An 18,666-nucleotide genomic window follows, 5' to 3' on the forward strand; every position below is an offset into this window, starting at 1 on the left:
TTTGACAGACCTGTGATTGACTTGTCCCGAGGACCTCCCCTTGTGTATAGAAAAGGTGGTGTAGTACAGTTTACAAAAAGTAAACACTTTACTTTGGGTATTTATTAGAGAGATGTAAGGTTTGTTGTCTGATTCTTTGGGGTTGATGAACAACAAAGACTTCTGACCAAATAGTTACCCTATTCTGTATTTTTTCAGCAAGTGTGCATTCTGTCACTGCTGCCCTCTTCACTTTTAGCCAGTTGACCAGTGGTTTCATGGTTATTCCCTGCAACAAATAAGAAAATATAGTAAACCGGCGACAAATTAAAACATACCAGTCTGTTCAAGTGAAGACACATTACACTGAAAGAAAACAACAAATAGTGAAATATCTATGGACTGAAGTTTGACATTTAAATGAGCTATTTTACCTGCAGGATGACAGTGAAGTACACCACTATGAGGGTGGTGCTGATCATCAGATTCTTCTCTTTGTACTTTTTCTCATCCAGCGAGACCACAAGGCCATAGGCTACTGCCCCTCGTAGGCCACCATAGCCCATCACTACCTGATCAATAAACTCCAAGGGAACCAGTCGGTTTTGGTTGAGAATCCAGGTGAGAAAAAAGACCCCTGTGATATAAACACACAAAGGCAGTGTTTCTGTTACATGTACCTTGTAGTCTTCACATTTTGCTGCCATAAAAAAGGATACAATTACATTTTTTTCCTACAGATACACAACCTACTTCACATTTTAAAAGTGAAATACAATTATAGAAAATGTTCCTAATCAAATAAATAAAAAATGTCTTGATGGTGTATGTCTTCACATCTCAGAGTTATGCTGCGTTCACATGTTATCGGAGTTATCGGAAACTCCTAGTTCTCAGTGGGAAATGAATGACCATCCAAGTGGGGGAAACTCAGAGAAAATGTTACCCGAGTTGTGACGTTTCTCCACTGACCTTTTCAACCAAAAGATAACATCCGTTTTTGACAATGACAACCTTATCAATATGGATAATGTAGCTACTCTGACCATATTGTCAGTGTTAAAGAGATTATCTGGTACTTTTGTATATTTTTTTTAGCCAGTAATTCTGAAAGTAGTGCATACGTGCAAAAGTGGTCCCCGGAAATTGTGTACTACGTCACATATGTGTATATGTGACCGACCGCCTTGATTCGGTCAAATGTAGATACATTTTAAATTGTGTTTTTTACATTGGATAACAGCAGACACACAGAGCTACAAAATGGTATATCATACACTGCATTTGAGCAACAATGGGAAGTAATTCTGCTTTGAAAGTTGATAAACTTGTAACTTCACTTTTGAGAAAATGGATTTTGAATGTTTTGGTTACCAACTGGAGACCTCTTTGTCTACACCCATTCAGCATCATTCACACCCTCTTAAGCCTTAGCACCACCCATCTCTTTAAGGGTTGATCCGAGTGTTCCGTCCTAACAACAACAGTCAAGCACTCAAGCTAACTGGCTAACATGAGAGAACCGTTCACTGACCATTTTACTCGCCCTAGCAGAGCTGGTTAGGCTGTTTTTATGTTATCCAGAGTGTTGGTGACTGCAACTGTGCTGCTGGCAATAATTTGTGCTTTTTTGCCAACGTTTACTAACACCGGCCATATTCAACAGGTGTTGAGTGTTCGTAAATTCGTAAATTCTGCACTCTGGCACACTCTGTCGAGAGTGCTCTGAAATCGGAGTAGATAGCTAGAGCGAATTTACCAACTACGCCAATCAACAGTTGTCACTGTGACAATCTATTGAAATGATTACTTGCATAGTGGAGTCTTTTGTTAAGACATAGCTAGCTAGCTCAATAAGGAACCATAATCCCAACTCATGAAGTTACTACCCTGCATGAATCTGCAGGTAGCTAACCAACCAGGTTCAATGTTAGCTAGCTAACATTAGGCTATAACTAGCAATGCAAATGGCTCAGATACGAATAATAAGATCATACACGTAATGTGAGCTAGCCAGTTAGCTAATGTTAGCTAGCTAGCGAACATTAGCTAACTGGCTAGCTCACATTACGTGTATGATAGCTAGCTAGCTAACAGTACACTTTGAAACTGTCAAAATTAGAAACGTGTAATATCTGAAAATGTAGCTAGCTATGTTAGACAGGATTACCTACACATACTGACCAGCTCATATAGACAGAAGCGTGTTATATGGCAGACCAATCTGAACTCATCTCTCAGCATGTCGAGCCCACTCATTATCTTAGCCAATCATGGCTAGCAGGAAGGTTGCTGTCTTTCTGTAGCTAAACCAACTAGGCTCGTAATTTAACACGTAATTTAACACGTTTTATTTGTATTTACATTTTAATAATTAAAAACGTTTACGGTCAAATGGGGGCTCTCTTCTGAAGTGGTGACCCGCGACATATGCCTAGTTTCCTGAAACGAGTCAAATATGTGCACCACATCATTCATTGCTCTTTCTCGCTTTGTTGTGGGTGCCTGATGTGCCTCTTTCTAGCATTCACTCATATGGTGAGGGACTGAATCTCGTTGGTTCAACTCAAATTGCTTGGGGCCTGGCCCATGTCAGCGAAAATGTAGGGAAAATGGCGCAGCACAGCTTCCATAAAAACAGTACCTTTCAAACTAGGGATTTCGTGGCTAATTGAGGTTAAACAGTAATTCTGCTAATAGATTATGCATATATGAAATACACATTGACACATCCAGCCCAAAGCGTGAGGTTTAAAAAATACCTAGTAGTCGCCAAAGTTCCAGAGCATAAAGCAAGCTAGCTAACTTTATTATTAGCAATGTTAGCAAGCTTATCAAGCTAGCTAAAATCTTATTGGTTGAAGAATTGTTCCAACTTCAAAAGCACTTGAACACAATCATGTCGGACTTCCCACTTCCCAGTTTCCCACTTCCCACTTGAAGCAAGCATTAAAGCTTGATGGAAGCACCGTTGGCAGCCATTACAACTATGAAACATTTTTAATAATATTCTACCAACTTTTAGGGCAACATATATCCATTGTTTTTGTCCTAAGTGCTCAAGCTCAGTAAATTTGGTCCTGTTGGGGATAGGGGGCAGTATTTTCACGGCCGGATAAAAAACGTACCCGATTTAAACTGGTTACTACTCTTGCCCAGAAACGAGAATATGCATATAATTAGTAGACTTGGATAGGAAACACTCTAAAGTTTCTAAAACTGTTTGAATGGTGTCTGTGAGTATAACAGAACTCATATGGCAGGCCAAAACCTGAGAAGATTCCATGCAGGAAGTGCCCTGTCTGACAATTTGTTGTCCTTCTGTTGCATCTCTATCGATATTACAGCATCTGTGCTGTTACGTGACACTTTCTAAGGCTTCCATTGGCTCTCTAAAGCGTTCAGAAAGTGGAATGACGCGTCTCCTGTCTCTGGGCAAAGTACAGCAGCAGAGTTTGTAAGTGGCCTGCCTGGGGACAGTGAGACTGAGATGCGCGTTCACGAGACTTCTCCATTTTTTTATTTCAGCCTTTGAATGAATACAACGTTGTCCGGTTGGAATATTATCGCTATTTTACGAGAAAAATAGCATAACAATTGATTTTAAACAGCGTTTGACATGCTTCTAAGTTCTTCTAATGTTCTAAGGAATATTTTGAATTTTTTGTCACGAAATGCGCTGGCGCGTTACCCTTCGGATAGTGACCTGAACGCACAAACAAAACGGAGGTATTTGGATATAACTATGGATTATTTGGAACCAAAACAACATTTGTTGTTGAAGTAGAAGTCCTGGGCGTGCATTCTGACAAAGAACAGCAAAGGTAATCCAATTTTTCTAATAGTAATTCTGAGTTTAGGTTGCCCCAAACTTGGTGGGTGTCAAATTAGCTAGCCTGTGATGGCCGAGCTATGTACTCAGAATATTGCAAAATGTGCTTTCGCCGAAAAGCTATTTTAAAATCTGACATAGCATTTGCATAAAGGAGTTCTGTATCTATAATTCTTAAAATAATTGTTATGTATTTTGTCAACGTTTATCATGAGTAATTTAGTAAATTCACCGGAAGTTTTCGGTGGGTATGCTAGTTCTGAACATCACATGCTAATGTAAAAAGCTGTTTTTTGATATAAATATGAACTTGATTGAACAAAACATGCATGTATTGTATAACATAATGTCCTAGGAGTGTCATCTGATGAAGATCATCAAAGGTTAGTGCTGCAATTAGCTGTGGTTTTGGTTTTTGTTGACATATATGCTTGCTTTGAAAATGGCTGTGTGATTAGTTTTGGCAAGGTACTCTCCTGACATAATCTAATGTTTTACTTTCACTGTAAAGCCTTTTTGAAATCGGCCAATCTGGTTAGATTAACGAGAGTCTTATCTTTTAAATGGTAGAAAATAGTCATATGTTTGAGAAATTGAAGTTATAGCATTTTTGAGGTATTTGTATTTCGCGCCACGCGATTCCACTGGCTGTTGAATAGAGTGGGTCACTAACGTCCCACTGGCCCAGAGAGGTTAAGAATCATTAATGGACAGCAATATTAAAATCTATGAGACTAGACCACTCAGGATCACTCAACACCTCTTGGAAATCCAGTCTGGTGTGTCTTTGGTATTAAAATGTGTGTAATCGTCCAGCAAAAAATAACTACATCCCAGTGTTAACCTCTCTAGGGTTGGCGGGACGAAATCGTCCCACCTACGTAACAGCCAGTGGAATCCTGTGGCGCGTTATTCAAATACCTTAGAAATGCTATTACTTCAATTTCTCAAACATATGACTATTTTACACCATTTTAAAGACAAGACTCTCGTTAATCTAACCACACTGTCCGATTTCAAAAAGGCTTTACAACGAAAGCAAAACATTAGATTATGTCAGCAGAGTACCCAGCCAGAAATAATCAGACACTCATTTTTCAAGCTAGCATATAATGTCACAAAAACCCAGAAGACAGCTAAATGCAGCACTAACCTTTGAGGATCTTCATCAGATGACACTCCTAGGACATTATGTTATACAATACATGCATGTTTTGTTCAATCAAGTTCATATTTATATCAAAAACCAGCTTTTTACATTAGCATGTGACATTCAGAACTAGCATACCCCCGCAAACTTCCAGTGAATTTACTAAATTACTCATGATAAACGTTGACAAAATACATAACAATTATTTTAAGAATTATAGATACAGAACTCCTTTATTAACTCTCTACTATTATTCTGACATTTCACATTCTTAAAATACAGTGGTGATCCTAACTGACCTAAAACAGGGAATTTTTACTAGGATGAAACGTCAGGAATTGAGAAAAACTGAGTTTAAATGTATTTGGCTAAGGTGTATGTAAACTTCCGACTTCAACTGTACACCATCACAATAAAGCCATTATTTATTTTAGGCAGGACTAAAGTAACATTATGATATGAAGAAAATGTATTTAAAATAACAGAATGTGAGTTGGCCTACTGTATGTTATCTGGCTATGCACCATGCCATACGCTGTAGGCTTGTTTATTTAGCAGACAAGATATGCTTATAAATTCCATTACATAATGTTATAGTAAGAATAATATAATTGAACTTAGCTGAATAAAATAGAAAGGATATTTTTCCCATTCAAGAGCGAAAGTGCGCACATATGAAGTCGCTACGTTGAGTGTAAAAGTGATAATTTGAAACAAGCCCTATATGCTAGATTTAGAGCTATTTGGCTTTAGTTGTGAATGATACAAATCATAGATGCCTTAGAAATCAAAAGATATATTGGCTGCATGATGCGACTATAGGCTATTGATCATTTGAGAAAGTTGAAAAAAAAGCTTGCGTTCTGTTCCTTCCAGGTGCTAGCTGTTCTTTCATCAAGTGATCATATTTTCACCCATCAGACTATTCTCAATTTCATCTCGTCTTTACTAATATGGAAAATTAGTTTAGATTTAGAATGGCCCATTATTAAATGGGCATGAACAGGGGAAAGACAAAAACAGACGTCATCTGTATGCACTGGAATAGCAAATAGAGGCCACCTTCCTGCCAGTGCGTTTTTCATTCATGCCAGGTAGGCTACTCTGGTAATTTCACTAAGCAACAGGTGATATGTCGCCTAACTCTGTATGCCATGGGCTCACCAACCCTGTTCTTGCAGCTACCCAGTGCTTAATTTGGGAAACCAAGTGAAGTATGTTCGGGAACATCTATAGTAATATGATTTCACAACAAAACATATTTAACTGTTGACAGCCCATCTTTCTGCGCACTGGAAACTCATGGTGGTGAGATATCTGGTAGCTAAAGGCAATATTTCAGCCTATTAATTATGAGGGGAAAATGCACTATTATTAGGCTACTCAAAATCTAATACAAATTCAATATAATTGTAGGCTAAATTTGTTTAATTTAGGATAGACCAATTATTTACCAAAGATATCTTAAATCAGTATTTTTTTGTTTTTTCTGCCATGTGCAATAAATATTCAGTAGGCTATGTATTGTATAACTGCGAAATCATTATTTTAATTCAGGGATTTTTTTCAGCTTGGGCTCATATATAGGCCAATGCTTATACATAATCTCTAATATGCATATGGTGTTTTGAATTAATCATCACCTTTGAAAGCGCTGTCCATTTTGTTGTGTTAGGCTTTGAAACAACATCCACAATGACCATGTTTTCCACTTTTTAATTTTTTTTACCCCTTTTTCTCCGCATTTTCATGGTTTCCAATTGGTAGTTACAGTCTTGTCTCATCGCTGCAACTCCCGTACGGACTCGGGAGAGGCGAAGGTCGAGAGCCGTGTGTCCTCCGAAACACAACCCAACCAAGCCGCACTGCTTCTTGACACAATGCCCACTTAACCCGGAAGCAAGCCGCACCAATGTGTCGGAGGAAACACCGTACACCTGGCTACTGTGTCAGCGTGCACTGCGCCTGGCCCACCACAGGAGTTGCTAGTGCGCGATGGCACAAGAACATCTCTGCTGACCATGCCCTCCCCTAACCCGGACGACACTGGGCCAATTGTGCGCCGCCCCATTGGTCTCCCGGTCGCGGCCGGCTGTGACAGAGCCTGGACTCGAACTCAGAACCTCTATTGGCACAGCTAGCAACTGCTATGCAGTGCCTTAGACCACTGTGCCTTCCACTCAGTTTCAACTGGTTGTTGAACTTCTTTCTTCAAATTGATCAATCACAGTGATGTGAGTTAAGTGTTTCATGTGATTTTCGATTGCATTTGGTTAGAGGGACAATAGAGCCCTGAGTATCAGGCCATTAGCGACCTGATGATCGTTAGTGAGTTGGGTACTAACAACGCATTTCCAGAGTGCATAAGTGGAGATTACTGTCACTCAACGGTCACGTAGAATTTTACTAAGGTCATGACTCATGACTGCCGGTGTGGCGGTAATATGGTCACCGCAACTGCCCTAGCCAGGCACATCGGTTTGTGTGTGTCAAGAACTGCAATGCTGCTGGGTTTTTCATGCTCAACAGTTTCCCGTGTGTATCAAGAATGGTCCAACACCCAAAGGACATCCAGCCAACTTGACACGACTGTGGGAGGCATTGGAGTCAACATGGGCCAGCATCCCTTGTAGAGTCCGTGCCTTGGCGAATTTAAGCTGTTCTGAGGGAAAAGAATCTCCATTGATTCCTCCGCTCACAAAATAATACTAAAGATTATGACCCAAACTCACCTATGAACCTGAACACAAAGATGAAGAGGAGCGTGAGGAAGATAAAGGCTGTGTTCCACACCCATATAGACGGATCTATGGCCGTGATGCCGAGGAAGACGAAGATGATGGTCTCTGAGCCATTTGCGAACACCTTCATTCCGTATCGTACCGTACTGACTGACCTCTCGTCCATGTTGGCATTGATATACTTCTGACAGCAGACACCATAGAACGTACACCTATGGCACAGCAAGAAAAGGGCCATGTCACTTAGAATAGACTAAAACGCAGTAGGTACTGTATATAATGCTATGTAGAGAGCTCTGCCATAGTCGACCAGAGTCAACCTCAAGGGTCATACATGGCTCAAACATACATTCTTAGAAAAAAGGTTTCTTCGGCTGTCTCCAAAGTAGAACCCTTTTCGGTTCCAGGGAGAACCCTTTTTGCTTCCATGTAGAATATTTTTGGGTTCTATGTAGAACCTTCTGTGAAAGGGTTCTACCTGGAACCCAAAAAGGGTTATACTATGGGGACAGCTGAAGAACTCTTAGGTTCTAGGTAGTACACACTTAGAAAAAAAGGAGCTATGTACCTGAAATACATATTGTATCTAAAAACTAAGCCAAGGTAAGTGGAAATATCATGTTAGGTTTTCAATGGAAACCCCCTTAATGGAAAGGTTGTAAAAGGCCTAATAAATCAACACAACACTCAGAAAGACTTACGACAGGATAGGAGATAGCGAGAGCATCTCGGCTGTGAGGTAAGAGAGGTAGCCCAGGACAAAGATGAAGCCTGGCTCGATAATCTGGATGTTCTTGGTGCATCTGGTCAAGAGCGAGATCAGCAGAGCAAAGATAACGCCAACCAGGGAGCCTCCGAGCGCCACCACGAAGAACGAGACTACACAGGGTGGGGGAGGGTGATGAGAGAGAAAAGGGAAACAGGGAGAAAGAAGAGGAAGAAGTGAGACAGAATGACATATGGAGACGCAAACAGGGAACAAAGATACTTGTTCCTACACTTGTTTCATGAATAAATACAATACATACAACCTGTTCCTGGAGAGCTGCAGGATTTTGTCCCAACTAGGCACCCTACCTGACCAACTGAGCTAATTGATCAGTTCAGTGACTGCCTAAATTCAACACACCTGGTCTTTCAGGTCGGTTAAATCAAAAACAGCTCTCCAGGACCAGGGTTGCCTACCCCTGGGTTAGATAGATTACATACTCGATTACTTGTTGCATTATCCTAGCAGTTTGCTTCAAGTTGGCACAAGAAGCTGTCGCTGTTGACTACGTGACAGGGCTCTATTTGTTGGCCTGAAAATCAAACACTGCATCCCAAATGGCACCCTATTCCCCACATAGGGCTCTCGTAAAAAGTACTACACAATGGGCCATGGTCAAAAGAAGTCAACTACATAAGGAATAGGGTGCCATTTGGGACGTAGCCAAGGTGTGACGCTCTTACGTACTTATGCCTTTGATGATCTCTACAGCGTTGATTTTTGCCCCTCCAAGCGACACAAATGCATTAAACACATTGAACAGCACCTGAGGGAACATGGAAATAAAGATGACCGGTCTGTGGTGGGGAGGTTAAGCAACCAAATACATTGAACATTACGTTATTTAATGTTACAATTAATTTAATAAATTGTGTAATGTAATCCATTAGATTAAGATTGTATTATTGGTCTATTTGTATGTGATTGATGTTGTTATGTCGACCTACAGACAGACAGCATTCCCAGAAGTAAGTCATGTGACTGACTGGTGCAGTTCAGTAAAGGTGCCGTGTCTTGTGTATTGCCTTTGCACTTCATTTGTCAGGTTTAGGTTTCCCATGATAAATAGCACTACATTTGGAACTCACAATTCTTAATTGACAAATTACAAAAAGTGATGTAAATGTTTTTGCCAAAAAAATTGTAGTGTAAACATTAAGCTTGTGTCCCAAATGGCACCCCTATTCCATATGAAAGGCATCTTCAGACTTACCCTATGCACATGCGTAACAAGATTTGCGTGTGTGGCTTTAATTAAATCCCAGAAAATACACCCACTGGGTGGCCTACCAATTTGTTCAGTGAGTATTTAAAGCAATCCCTTTAAATACGGAATGTGATCTGAACAACATTAGAATGTAGCCTATGAAGAAGGCGTTCAGAATGGAGATCAATGCAAGATAGCCATCAGAACATATTTATCTTTAGTTTCAGAATCCATGCATAGATTTTAAAGCAGTGATATTTAACTGTATGCTTAGGGAAGTTTTCATGAACCCTAAGCTGCACATGGAAAAATCAGGTTTTACAAAAAAAAAAAAAAAAAAAAGGTAATTTAGAAAATTGCCCATGGAACTGTGTGATCCCACTAGGCACAAACGAGTTGAATCAACATTGTTTCAATATAATTTGTCACATGTATTGTGACGTGGAATCTACGTGTAAAACAAATCTACGTGTACAACAAATCTACGTGTACAACAAATCTACGTGTACAACACGTGGATTTGCAAAAAGTCAACCAGTACTGTTTCATCACTCAACATAGACAAACATAGATCTTTGATGTTATATCCACTATCAGAAAAAATACGCTGGAAAGTTGATCTACAGCTATCCGTATGGTCTACCACCCAGGGTTTTAGCCCTGCCCTGCCCTGCCCTGCTTAGCTTTGACATTTGTCACTGACTACTACCACTGTGCTATTGTGAGAATGATTGAGAGATCTCCACTAAATAGATTCACTGTTGCTATCAAAGTCATTCTAAAGGGTTGGTTTATCAGAGCAAATAATAATAATAAATGTAACTTATATAGCGCTTTTCATAATAGAAATCTCAAAGCGCTTCATAAGCAAAGAACAAACAATATATCATGGCAGGTCAGGTCAACCAATAGAGGCCAAGTCTTTCAATGCTGCATCCTCTGTTGATGGAGAGGGTCAGTTCATGGCTTGAGCGGAGGGAGCTGGACAGAGGATGGTAAATGATGGTGATGGAGTCTGCTGGTGGTCTTGTATTAGGCAAGTCTGGAAACCAGCCTGAATCATATAGCAACTGGACTTCACCTCTTCCACTCTGTGAAGCACCCACTTGGGTGAAGCCCCGGCAGCTCTGGGCACCAGAAAGCTCACCACACAAAGTTCAGAATAGTAGCCAGTCATCCTCTCTCTAAACCCTTTGCCTCAGCACTGTATTTGTCAATCTTCCATTCCTCTCACGATGTTCTCAAAATATCAGAAACTGGCAGCCAGGTGAAATATAAAAGCTGGTACTGTGTCCAGATGCATAAACAAAAACATTAGCCAGCTCGCTAGCCAAGCCAAAAAGGGTTGACCTGTCAGTCAATCTGCAATATACAGTATATGCAATAAAAACTCATAAAAAATGTAAATGTTGGTTCCAAAAACAATGGATAAAAACATTTGAAAATAACTAAATATGTACACATTTACAAGAGCTCTGTCTAGGCTGCTACCAAAGCGGCATGGCAACTCCTTCAAATTAAATGTAACCATCATTTATACACTGAGTGTACAAAACATTAGAAACACTTGCTCTTTCCATGACATAGACTGACCAGGTGAAAGCTATGATCCCATATTGATGTCACCTGTTAAATCCACTTCCAATCAGTGTAGATGAAGGGGAGGAGACAGGTTAAAGAAGGATGTTTAAGCCTTGAGACATGGATTGTGTATGTGTGCCATTCAGAGGGTGAATGGATAAGTTACCATATTTAAGTGCCTTTGAACAGGGTATGGTAGTGCACGCTTAGAAAAGGTAGGACATGGAACCCATAAGGGTTCTATCTGGATCCAAAAAGGTTCTACCTGGAACCAAAAAGGGTTCTTCAAAGGGTTCTCCTATGGGGACAGCCGAAGAACCCTTTTAGGTTCTAGATAGCACCTTTTTTTCTAAGAGTGTAGGTGCCAGGCACACTGGTTTGAGTGTGTCAAGAACTGCAATGCTACTGGGTTTTTCACGCTCAACCGTTTCTGTGTATCAAGAATGGTCCACCACCCAAAGGGAACCCTTTTGACACCTTGTAGAATTGATGATAAAAAGATTGTGGGGGCTGTTTTGTTAGACTTCAATGCGGCTTTTGACATGATGGATCATAGTCTGCTGCTGTGGAAATCCTTTCCCTCTCTCTCGCTCCCTTGGCAGCAGTTAATGGGATCCATAATAAATTGAAAATATATTTCAACGCACGATAAAAAAAGACAATACATACAGGCCTAGTGTCACGACTTACGCCAAAGTCGGTCCCTCTCCTTGTTCTGGCGGCGTTCGGTGGTCAACGTCATCGGTCTTCGAGCCATCGCCAATCCACCTTTCATTTTCCATTTGTTTTGTCTTGTCTTCTCACACACCTGGTTTCAATTCCATCATTACATGTTGTGTATTTAACCCTCTGTTCCCTCCATGTCCTTGTCCGGAATTGTTTATTGTAGTGCTTGTGCACGTTATGCTGGTGTGTGACGGGTTTTGTTTACCCATTCAGTTATTGTTCTGTTTACGGTGGTTTTATTTATTAAACTGCGCCGTTGTAAATCAGTTTTTGCTCTCCTGCGCCTGACTTCTCTGCCGCCAGTACGCACCCCCTACAGAATTCCGGACCGAACTTATGGAGTCAGCAGGAGCAGGTACCCTGGGTATAGGGGTGGAGGAGCGCGTCCGGGAGCACGCAGCAATGCTCCACCATCTTGGCACCGCCATGGACCATGTTGTCCAGACAATGGACCCGCTGGGAGAGACAGGGAGTTCTTCCAGCGCCTCCACCAGCACAACCGGGGTCTCCACTACGTGCCCCTCCTTCTCCTGGACCCAGTGAGATTCGTCTATCCCTTCCCCAGGAATACGACGGGACGGCTGCGAACTGCCAGGGGTTCCTGTTGCAGCTGGACTTATACCTGACAACCGTCCACCCGGCTCCTTCGGGCCGTGAGAGTGTGTCCGCCCTCGTCTCGTGCCTCACCGGGAAGCACTGGAGTGGGCCAACGCCGTGTGAAGAGAGGGAGATGCGGCGTTGGACCAGTTTGAGGAGTTCACCCGCCACTTCCGGGCAGTCTTCGACCACCCGCCCGAGGGTAGAGCGGCGGGTGAACGTCTCGTCCACCTTAGGCAGGGAACGAGGAGCGCCCAGGAGTTTGCCCTGGAGTTTCGGACCCTGGCTGCCGGCACGGGATGGAACGACAGGGCCCTGATCGACCATTATCGCTGCAGTCTGCGCGAGGACGTCCGTCGGGAGTTGGCCTGCAGAGACACCACCCTCACGTTTATCAGCTGGCTGGATAACCTGTTGGCTACCCGCGGACGTTCAGATCGGGGTCTGTTGGTTCCATCCCCATGCACCCCCTCTCCGATACCCATGGAGCTGGGAGGGGCGGTGCTCAGGGAGACCAGAGGGGTTCCAGCTCATGCACCATCTGTGGCCGCAGAGGTCACACTGCCGGGTGTCGGGTTGGTTCCTCTGGGTATCGAGGCAGCAGGTAGGGCGCTCTGGCGTCACCCCAGGTGAGCCGGCACCATTCTCACCCAGAGCCCTCTGTTGCACATATGTGTGCAGCATTCCCAGCATAAGGTGCTCGTCGATTCAGGCGTGGCTGGGAATTTTATAGATAGATCCTTCGCTCATAGTTTAGGGATCCCCATTGTTCCCGTGGCTGTGCCCTTCCCCGTTCATGCCTTAGATAGTCGACCATTAGGGTCAGGGTTGATTAGGGAGGCCACCGCTCCTCTGGGCATGGTGACGCAGGGAGGTCACAAGGAGAGAATTAGTCTCTTCCTTATTGACTTTCCTGCATTTCCTGTGGTGCTAGGCCTACCCTGGTTAGCTTGTCATGACCCCACTGTTTCTTGGCCACAGAGGGCTCTCACGGGGTGGTCGCAAGAGTGCTCGGGGAGGTGTTTAGGGGTTTCCGTTGGTGCTACTATGGTGGAAAGTCCAGACCAGGTCTCCACCAAGCGCGTTCCCCCTGAATATGCCAATTTGGCTCTCGCCTTCTGTAAAAAGAAGGCTGATCGAGACCCCCAGACGTTCCATGACTGCATTCCAGACCCTAGACGTGAACTGGGGACCTCGATCAGACACTATATCCCCAGGCACCCCGTAGTGTCGTAAGACGTGCGTAAACAAGGCCTCCACAGTCTGTAGGGCCGTAGGGAGACCAGGCAGAGGGAGGAGACGACAGGACTTAGAGAACTGATCCACAATGACCAGGATCGTGGTGTTACCCTGTGAGGGGGGAAGATCGGTAAGAAAGGCCACCGACAGGTGCGACCAATGCCGTTGTGGAACGGGTAAGGAGTCACTTTCGTGACCACCCTGTGAGAGCCCTCTGTTGTCACAAAATAGTGGGGTCATGACAGGCAAACCACGGTAGGCCCGGCACCATGTGAAATGCAGGAGAATTAATAAGGAAGAGACTGATTCTCTCCTTGTGACCCTCCTGCGCAACCATGCCCAGTGGAGCGATGGCCTCCCTAATTGGCACTGACCCTAATGGTCGACTATCTAGGGCGTGCACATGGAAAGGCATATCCACAGGAACAATGGGGATCCCTAAACTATGGGCAAATGATCTGTCAATAATATTCCCAGCTGCGCCTGAATCTACGAGCGCCTTATGCGGGGAAAACTGCGGAAAATTAATAAACAAAAACATGTGAGCAACGAGGGGCTCTGGGTGAGCCTGGTACCGACTCACCTGGGATGACACGAGAGTGCCCTGTCTGCTGCCTCGACTCTTAGAGGAACCTCCCCAGCACCGACCGACAGTGTGCCCTCTGCGACCACAGATGGTTCATGGATCGGCCCCCCCTCCGGTCGCACTAATTGCAGCACCTCCTAGCTCCATGGGCGTCGGAGCGGACAGACCCCGATCTGGACGTCCGCAGGTAGCCAGCAGGTTATCTAACCTTATGGACATGTCCACCAGCTGGTCGAAGGTCAGAATTGTGTCCCTACTGGCCAACTCCCGACGGACGTCCTCACACAAACTACAACGATAGTGATCGATCAGGGCCCTGTCGTTCCACCCCGCGCCGGCGGCCAGGGTCCGGAAGTCCAATGCGAACTCCTGTGCGCTCCTCGTCCCCTGCCTAAGGTGGACGAGACGTTCACCCGCTGCTCTACCCTCAGGCGGGTGGTCGAAGACTGCCCTGAATCGGCGGGTGAAATCCTTGTGTTGGTCCAGCACCGCTCCTCCTTCCTCCCATACGGTGTTGGCCCAATCCAGGGCTTTCCCTGAGAGACAGGAGACGAGGGCGGACACGCTCTCGCGGTCCAAAGGAGCCAGGTGCGCTGTCGCCAGGTAGAGCTCCAGTTGGAGTAGGAAACCCTGATATCCCGCTGCCTTCCCATCACCTCACTAGCTTTAAGCACCAGCTGTCAGAGCAGCTCACAGATCTCTGCACCTGTACATAGCCCATCTTTAATTGAGCCCAAACTACTACCTTTTCCCCTACTGTATTTATTTATTTTATTTATTTTGCTCCTTTGCACCATATTATTTATATTTTAACTTTTAACTTTCTTCAAACTACAAATCTACCATTCCAGTGTTTTTCTTGCCATACTTTATTTACTTTGCCACCATGGCATTTTTTTGCCTTTACCTCCATTATCTCACATCATTTGCTCACATTGTATATAGTCTTATTTTTTTTCTACTGCATCATTGATTGTATGTTGTTTTACTCCATGTGTAACTCTGTGTTTTTGTATGTTGTCGAACTGCTTTGCTTTATCTTGGCCAGGTCGCAATTGTAAATGAGAACTTGTTCTCAACTTGCCTACCTGGTTAAATAAAGGTGAAATAAAAAAATAAATAAAAAAATACTCCCTCGGAAAGGAGAGCCAAATCCCACTGGGACCGGGTGAAGGAGCGGTGATCAGTGGTGTCCTTGGTGGTGCTGGGGGAGGCGCTGGAGGAACTCCTCTTCTCTCCCAGCGCTCCATTGTCTGTAGGACGCGATCCATGGTGGTGCCAAGATGTTGTAGCATCGCCTCAAGCTGCTGGACGCGCTCCTCAACCTAGTACCGGGGTAACTGCTCCTGCTGACTCCATTTGGGGAGCGTGTTTCTGTCAGGCTGTGGGTAACTGGTGCATGGAATCAGGTGCAGGAGAGCAGAGATGAGTGTACAAGGTAATTTATTCCACGAACAGCACCAGTATAAAACAAATACTAAAGGTGCGTGAAGTTACCGGTCACTCATAAATAACGGGTGTAATAACGAACCCAGCAAACAATACCAGCCAACAAGTAACGACCTGAACATTATAAACAAACACGCACACAAATATGGGGGAAACAGAGGGTTAAATAATGAACACGTAATTGGGGAATAGAAACCAGGTGTGTAGAAAACAAGGACAAAACAAATGGAAAATGAAAAGTGGATTGGCGATGGCTAGAAAGCTGGTGACGTCGACCGCCGAATGCCGCCTGAACAAGGAGAGGGACCGACTTCGGCGGAAGTCGTGACAGGTATTGTGCGTAGATTGCTGAGGATTTTTATTTTTTATTTAATCCATTTTAGACAAAGGCTGTAACGTAACAAAATGTGAAAAAATTCAAGGGGTCTGAATACTTTCTGAATGCACTAATCTCAACTGCAATCCAGGTAATTTGATTGTTTCTAGATGAAGCACATTGATAACACTGTTGTATAAATAAAAACTACTCAGACATTGTATTCCCATTTGAACGTTGTTGTGCTTTTAAAATGGTTGAAAGCACAGTGATGACACATTTAGATGATACCTAAACCAAAAATCGAACAGTTTTTCCATTGGAATTAAGTTGTACACATTAGGAATTCAACAAACTTATTTTGGAGTTGGGTGAATAAGGGTTTAAATCTCATTGATGAACGTCTCAACCAAATGTCCACCTTGAAATTACGTGATGTTCCCAGTGGGATTGCACGGCCAAGTATTGCGCCATGCCTCAGGTTCAAACTGTTACGGCTTGGTCTGCACTCCATAATGATTTAATTAGCCTACATGTCATTTTTTTTACATGAAATATGATGAACTACTACTATTGATCCTCAGAAACAACAACACGGATATGACAGCATTTACAGATTTAGCAAATGGAATGATACAAACTGTAGGCTACCAACTGAAGGGAACCTGATCAAAAGTAGTGCACTATATACAGTAGGACAGGGATATTCAAATAGTATTTGAGAAAGTCCAATCACACAAATTAACTAGGACTGCAAAGGTCCGGATGGATATTGTCATTATCAGCATAGTAACAAACCCCCACTTCTCATTTTGCCATTGGGTGGAAGGAAAATGTGTATGTTTTAAAGCAAATTCCTTCAAATTCTATACATTTTTCCATGGGGTGGAGAGAACATTTTTCAGTTTTACAGCTCATTTCCTGCAACTGTACACATTTTGCCATGTCTTATGTGTGTTCATGTGATATCTGAGTGACTCAAACATTACAACAAAACCAATGGGGTGAAAAACGTTAGCTAACATGGGCTAGTTGATCAACTGTCAAAAATAGCTCTTTAAGTTCAGCAATGACTGACATAAGAGTAAAACTGTTGAAGCACTGCCAAATTACAAAATTGCAGCTTGTGTATTCTACTATTACACCTTTCAAGATGAGTAAGTTGAAAGCCCTACTGAGTTCCAAAAAAAATTCTAAATGTAGGCCTCGTTCCGTATTGACACCGTTCTTGGTCAGCATGGCTGACATAGGGAAAAGGGTACAATTTGTGACGCAGCCTAATAATGATAAATGAGGATGAAGTTTGTGAGACTGACCACTGTGACGCCGTCGTTGAGAAGGGACTCCCCAAACACCAGAATGTACAGGACCTCGTTGACATGGACCTCCTCAAACACGGCAATCACAGCCACGGGGTCCACAGCAGCAATCAGACTCCCAAACAACAGCAACTGCAGAAGGCCAATGTCAATATCACCTACAGAGGCCCAGGGTAAAAGGTGTTATGATCTCAGACCATTCATCTACCTTACACATTAACTCTGATTGAGGACCTCAGTTTCAATCATGCCATTGAAAATGCCAGTTTCAATCATCGGAAAACTATAGAAGAACTCATATTTTATGTTGATCTGCTCTACGGGCCCCCTGGTCAAAAGTAGTGCACTATAATAGGAATTTGGGACACACATTGGCTGCCTTACCTATGGCCCCGCCCAACCAACACCCCCAAAGGGCGAGTCCCAAAGTGGCAGCATTCCAGCAGGTGCCAATAACTGCGTAAACCAGGATGGAGCCCAAGTTGCTGAAAAACAGCTTGTTGGGTATGGAGTAGCCCGAATCCAGGACGATCTGAGGCAGCAGGTAGAAGAAGAAGGTGAAGGGCTGCAGCCTGAAGGTCTGCACCTTGTCTGCCCAGTAGATGATGCCGCCCAGGGCCCAACCGATGCAAATGAGGAGGCCGCTCTCCGGGATCACACTGGTCAGGCTGGGTTTCAGCTGGAACACTGTTGGTGAAGAGAGAGAGAGACAAGGACAAAAGAGACAAATTCAGAGATACGTAGAGAGAATGAAAGATAAAGAGGGTCAGAAAGTTGAATGATAACGGGGACAAAGCACTTTCAGACTCATATGTTCACTACTTTACCATCTTAGGATTTCTGTGTTCCGTCTTACCTATGTAAATTATGTTATTCTGTCTATCCATTGATCATTTATACTCTGTGTGTTTCTCTTATAATTCAACTATATTTGTAAGGTTGTGCGTGCATGCTATATTTAGTCATCCACTGTAGGCAACCTACTTGTGTGCTATAACTGCTGGTACATTGGTTATTGTTACGGTGTTACCCACTGTTCAGACAAATATGGTGATGCATTTGCTCTGGATAGTAAGTGACTTTGAAAATCGGCAAAAGAAAACAAAGGAAATATATTAGCCACAAAACAACGCAGCATGTCAGAAGGCTCCGCAACATCAGGTAGAGAACGGTCT

At 43.3% G+C, this 18,666-nt stretch overlaps 1 pseudogene; it reads right to left on the bottom strand.

Moving 5' to 3' along the window:
• Positions 1 to 18,666, bottom strand: part of LOC115173389 (sodium/hydrogen exchanger 3-like) — a 52,035-nt pseudogene that overhangs the window by 23,710 nt on the left and 9,659 nt on the right.

Source organism: Salmo trutta, chromosome 34 (genome assembly GCF_901001165.1).
Source record: "Salmo trutta chromosome 34, fSalTru1.1, whole genome shotgun sequence".
NCBI lineage: Eukaryota > Metazoa > Chordata > Actinopteri > Salmoniformes > Salmonidae > Salmo > Salmo trutta.